The sequence below is a fragment of the Microcaecilia unicolor genome, chromosome 11 (assembly GCF_901765095.1).
Source record: "Microcaecilia unicolor chromosome 11, aMicUni1.1, whole genome shotgun sequence".
NCBI lineage: Eukaryota > Metazoa > Chordata > Amphibia > Gymnophiona > Siphonopidae > Microcaecilia > Microcaecilia unicolor.
This window is the reverse complement of record NC_044041.1, coordinates 107458847-107464846: the sequence shown is the minus strand read 5'-3', so window position 1 is coordinate 107464846 and position 6000 is coordinate 107458847.

Here is a 6000-nt window from a genome sequence, read left to right as displayed (position 1 = left end):
TACACTACTGGATCTTAGGATTAGCCTAGTAAACAGTCTGCCTTATTTTCGAAAGAGAAAGACGCCCATATTTCGACCCAAATCGGGAGATGGGTGCCTTTCTCCCGTGGGCGCCCAAATTGGTATAATCGAAAGCTGATTTTGGGCGTCTTCAACTGCAATCTGTTGCGGAAACGGGCAAAGTTGAAGGGGGCGTGTCGGAGGCGTGGTGAAGGCAGGACTGGGGCGTGTTTATCGGCCGAGGAGAGATGGGCGTCCTTGGCAGATAATCGAAAAAAGAAAGGCGTTTTTAGCGCGAATTTGGGTCACTTTTTTTGGACCCTTCTTTTTCACGAACAAGTCCCAAAAAAGTGCCCAAAATGACCAGATGACCACTGGAGGGAATCGGGGATGAACACCCCTGACTCCCCCAGTGGTCACTAACCCCCTCCCATCCAAAAAAAAAAACAACTTTAAAAACTTTTTTATTCCAGCCTGTATGCCAGCCTCAAATGTCATACCCAGCTCCATCACAGCAGTATGCAGGTCCCTGGAGCAGCTGTTAGTGGGTGCAGTGGACTTCACCCAGGTGGACCCAGGCCCATCCCCCCCCCCACCTGTTTCACTTGTGGTGGTAAATGGGAGCCCTCCAAACCGCCCCCAAAACCCACTGTACCCACATCCAGGTGCCCTCCTTCAGCCATAAGTGCTATGGTAATGGTGTAGAGTTGTGGGAAGTGGGTTTGGGGAGGGATTTGGGGGGCTCAGCACCCAAGGGAAGGGAGCTATGGACTTCAGAGGTAGTTAACTGTTTTTTTTTTTAATTGTTACAAGTGCTCCCTAGGGTGCCCGGTTGGTGTCCTGGCATGTGAGGGGGACCAGTGCACTACGAATCCTGGCCCCTCCCATGACCCAATGCCTTGGATTTGAGCTGGGCACCTTCAGTTTCCATTATCGCTGAAAAACGATACCGCCCAGCTCAAATCTGCACAAATCCGATGCATTTGGCTGCCACAAACTGTATTATAGGAAAAAAGATGGACACACATTTTTTTCCAAAATACGGTTTGCCCCGCCCCTTCACGTACCTGCTCTCGGAGATAGACGCTCATGGAGATGGGCGTTCGCGTTCAATTATGCCCCTCAGTGTAGTGGACTATAAACCAGGGGACCCAAGTTCAATTTCCATTTCAGCTTTCTTTTTTTTTCTTTAAATTGTGAGCCCTCCAGAAACAGATATATACTTATTGTACCTAAATATTTATGACATCTGCAAGCCTGAAGGCTATTGAGGTGGTGAACAGTCAGGCACAGTAGCATTTCTCTGTTCCTGGAGGGCTCAGCATTTTAAATATTCCAACATTCCAAACAATGTAAAGGTAAGCCTGTTAGAAGTGAGTAATTATCATCCTGTTGCCTCTATTCCCCTCTGAGTGGAGGAGTGGCCTAGTGGTTAGGGTGGTGGACTTTGGTTCTGAGGAACTGAGTTCAATTCCCACTTCAGGCACAGGCAGCTCCTTGTGACTCTGGGTAAGTCACTTAACCCTCCATTGCCCCATGCAAGCCACATTGAGCCTGCCATGAGCAGGAAAGCAAAGTGTACAAATGCAACAAAAAAATAAAATAAATTACAAATGTGATGGAGAGGTTTGTTACAGAACAATTGGAGATATATCTAACCCAACATGATCTTTATTTTACACAATCGGAATTTAGAAAGAATCATAGCATGGACACTGTAGTAGGTTCTTTGGTGGCATATGGGAATCAACTATTGTGAAAAGGCCAATGTGTGATCTTTCCAGTGCATTTGACCTGGTTGATTTGGATTTAATGATAGACATATTCCATCAATTTGGTATTCATGGTCAGGTATTGAATTGGTTCCAGGGTTTTTTTTGCTAATCATTTTTATGCAGTAAAATAAGGATGTAATTTTGTCTGAAAAGTGGAAGGCATTCTGTGGAGTCCCACAGGGCTCTCCCCTTTGACCTCTACTTTTCAATGTGCTTATGCAGTTCCTTGGTATGGTGTTAGACCAATTTGGCCTAAAACATTTTATTTCTGCAGATGACATCACTTATTTTCCCTTTGTGTTTATCTTGGCCAGAAACTTTGGAGCATATTCAAGAGTGTTTGAGATTAGTAGAAAATTGGATTCTGGTTCATTGGCTCAAATCTAAGGGATCCTTTTACTACTATGTGCTAATGATTAGCATGCGCTAAATGATAAGATGCTTATTATATTCCTTAGTAAAAGGACCCCTAAGATTTTATGGTTGGGAGCCAGTAATGATCCAAGGTTTATTCAAGAGCTCAACATTGATGGTGACATTGTTTCATTGGATTTATATTCAAAAATCTTAGGAGTAGAAGTAGATAATCTATTAATGCAAAATTATGTACATTCGACAGTGAAGAAATCTTTTCATACTCTTAGGAAGCTGGGACTATTAAAAAATATATATATCTGCTGATACATTTAGAGGTCCTTTTACAAAGCCACAGTAAAAAGTGGCCTGCGGTAGGGTGGACGCGTCTTTTGGTGCGCGCTGGGCCACTTTGTACCGCAGCTGGGAAAAAGACCATTTTTTAATGGGCCGAGAAATGGGTGTGCACATAAATTAAAACTAGCACGCGCTTATTTACGACCTGAGCCCATACCACCAGCCATTGACCTAGTGGTAAGAGCTCATGCGCTACCTGCGTGGTAACCATGCAGCAAGTGCCAACGTGGCTGCACTGCCGATTACCATCGGGAACACCCTCTGTGGTAGAAAATAGAAAAAATATTTCTTACCGCGGGATTTGGCGCACACCAAACTCTGAATTACCACCGGGCGCACGCACTACCCTGGCGGTAGTACCTATTCGCGTGTTAGCCCTCCTACGGCTTTTTGTTCAATTGCTTTTATTGTCACGGCTTGATTACTGTAACCTTACTTTGGTAGGTTGCTCCAAAACCCTGATCAACCAGCTACAGATCATTCAAAATACAGCAGTTAGGTTGATGTCTGGTTTACATAAGTATGAATTGGTTAAAAGTTTGTATTCTAGGCTGCTTTGGTTGCCTATTGTAGCAAGGGTTCAATTTAAATTGTGCATTATGACAGTTAAAATTTTGGCAAGGAAGGCTCCTTTATATATAATGAACTTAGTAACACTATTACATGGTGTTAATTCAAGATACAACACTGTAAATCAGTTTTTTTTTATGTTTCCTGGTAGTGACTTAATTAAAATTGGTCAAATATATTTATGTATAAAATATCAGATGGTTTATATCAGGAATTCACTACTTTTTTTTCTAAGATCTTGTAGATGCTACCCCTGGGATTCTATATATCGTGCCTTAATTTCCGTGCAGAAATTAAAGCGTATTCTGTAATAGTGTGTGTAACTTAATCGGTTAACTAGCTAATCAGTGCTGTCAGTTGGATGTTAACAAGCAATTATCAGCGCTAATTGGCATTAAGATTTATGCACGTAACTCACTAAGCATATTCTGTAATATGGTGCACTTAAATTCTAAGTTGCATAATTGAAAAGGGGGTGTGGTCATGGGCAGAGCCACAGCATTTCTAAAATCTATGCACGTTTTTAAAGAATAAATCCTCTCTGCGCCTAATTTAGGTGTCAGGATTTACGCCAAGTAAAACATGGTGAAAATGGCCTCTCCACACCAGAAATCTCAGCCGAAATCCAGGCCAAAGTATCAGCCTGCCTGTCTGACATTGCTGCCTGGATGTCTCAGTGCCATCTGAAACTAAACATGACCAAGACTGAGCTTCTTATCTTTCCCCCTAAACCAACCTCTCCTCCTCCCCCATTCTCTATTTCTGTGGCTAACACTCTCATCCTTCCTGTCTCATCAGCTCCTAACCTTGGGGTCATCTTCGACTCCTCCTTCTCCTTCTCTGCACATATTCAGCAGACTTCTAAAACCTGTCGTTTCTTTCTCTATAATATCACCAAAATTCGCCCTTTCCTTTCTGAGCACACTACCAGAACCCTTATCCACACTGTTATCACCTCTCGCTTAGACCAGTCGCATACCAAGGGGGGGGGGGGGCGGTGGGGGTGGTCCGCCCCGGGTGCACGCCGCTCGGGGGTGCCGCGACGTGCGCCTGCTCCTCTGAGTTCGCTCAACTTCGTTCGTTCGCTGCAGCTCCCTCTGCCCCAGAACAGGTTACTTCCTGTTCCGGGGCAGAGGGAGCTGCAGCGAACGAACGAAGTTTAGTGAACTCGGAGGAGCAGGCGCGTGCCGCGGCACCCCCTCCCCAGCGGCGTGCACCCGGGGGGGGGAGTCATTTTTCCGGAGGGGGGGAGGTGTCATCTAGCGGGGGGGGGGGGCGCATTGGCGCTCCGCCCCGGGTGCCATCCAGCCCAGGAACGCCACTGGCTTAGACTATTGCAACTTGCTTCTCACAGGTCTCCCACTTAGCCATCTCTTTCCTCTTCAATCTGTTCAAAATTCTGCTGCATGACTAATATTCTGCCAGTGTCGCTATGCTCATATTAGCCCTCTCCTCAAGTCACTTCACTGGCTTCCTATCAGTTTCTGCATTCAGTTCAAACTCCTCTTATTGACCTATAAGTGCATTCACTCTGCAGCTCCTCAGTACCTCTCCACTCTCATCTTTCTGTACATTCCTCCCCAGGAACTCTGTTCACTGGGTAAATCTCTCTTATCTGCATCCTTCTCCTCCACTGCTAACTCCAGACTCCGTTCCTTTTATCTTGCTGCACCATATGCCTGGAATAGACTTCCTGAGCTGGTACGTCAAGCTCCATCTCTGGCCTTCTTCAAATCTAAGCTAAAAGCCCACCTTTTTGATGCTGCTTTTAACTCTTAACCCTTATTCACTTGTTCAGAACCCTTATTTTATCATCCTCACTTTAATATTCCCTTATCTCTTGTTTGTCTGTCCTAATTAGATTGTAAGCTCTGTCGAGCAGGGACTGTCTCTTTATGTTCAAGTGTACAGCGCTGTGTACGTTTAGAATGCGCAAGCGGAAGAACAAATGGCTAGAAAGGTAAGGAGGGGTGACAAAAATTTCTTCAGGTATATTAGTGAAAGGAGGAAGGCAAAAAAGGGAATTGTGAGACTAAAAGATGCTATGTAGAAAATGATGACGAAAAAGCAAATTTGCTAAACAGATACTTTTGCTCTGTTTTCACAGAAGAAATTCCTGGAGAAGGACCACGATTGACTGACAAAAGTACATATGAGAATGGAGTGGATAGAGCACCGTTCACAGAAGAGAGTGTGTATGAACAACTTAAAAATCTAAAAGCCGTGGGACCGGACGGGATCCACCCCAGGATATTGAGGGAGCTCAGAGAGGTTCTGGCGGGTCCTCTTAAAGATTTGTTTAATAAATCCTTAGAGATGGGAGAGGTTCCGTGGGAGTGGAAAATGGTGGATGTGGTTCCTCTTCACAAAAGTGGTGATAGGGAAGAAGCTGGAAACTATAGGCCGGTAAGCCTCACTTCGGTTATTGGAAAAGTAATGGAAGCGATGCTGAAGGAAAGGATAGTAAATTTCATGGAAGACAATAAGTTGCAAGATCCTAGACAACATGGTTTTACCAAAGGGAAATCGTCCCAAACGAATCTCATTGAATTCTTTGACTGGGTGACTGGAGAACTGAATCGTGGACATGCTATGGACATAATCTACTTAGATTTCAGCAAAGCTTTGGACACGGTTCCCCACAGGAGGCTCTTAAATAAACTTGATGGGCTGAAAATAGGACCCAATGTGGTAAACTGGATTAGGAACTGGTTGACGGACAGACGCCAGAGGGTGGTGGTAAATGGAATTTGCTTGGAGGAGGGAAAGGTGAGTAGTGGAGTGCCTCAGGGATCGGTGCTGGGGCCGATTCTGTTCAATATATTTGTGAGTGACATTGCTGAAGGGTTAGAAGGTAAAGTTTGCCTTTTTGAGGATGATACTAAAATTTGTAACAGAGTAGACACCTGGGAGGGAGTGGAAAACATGAAAAAGGACCTACGGA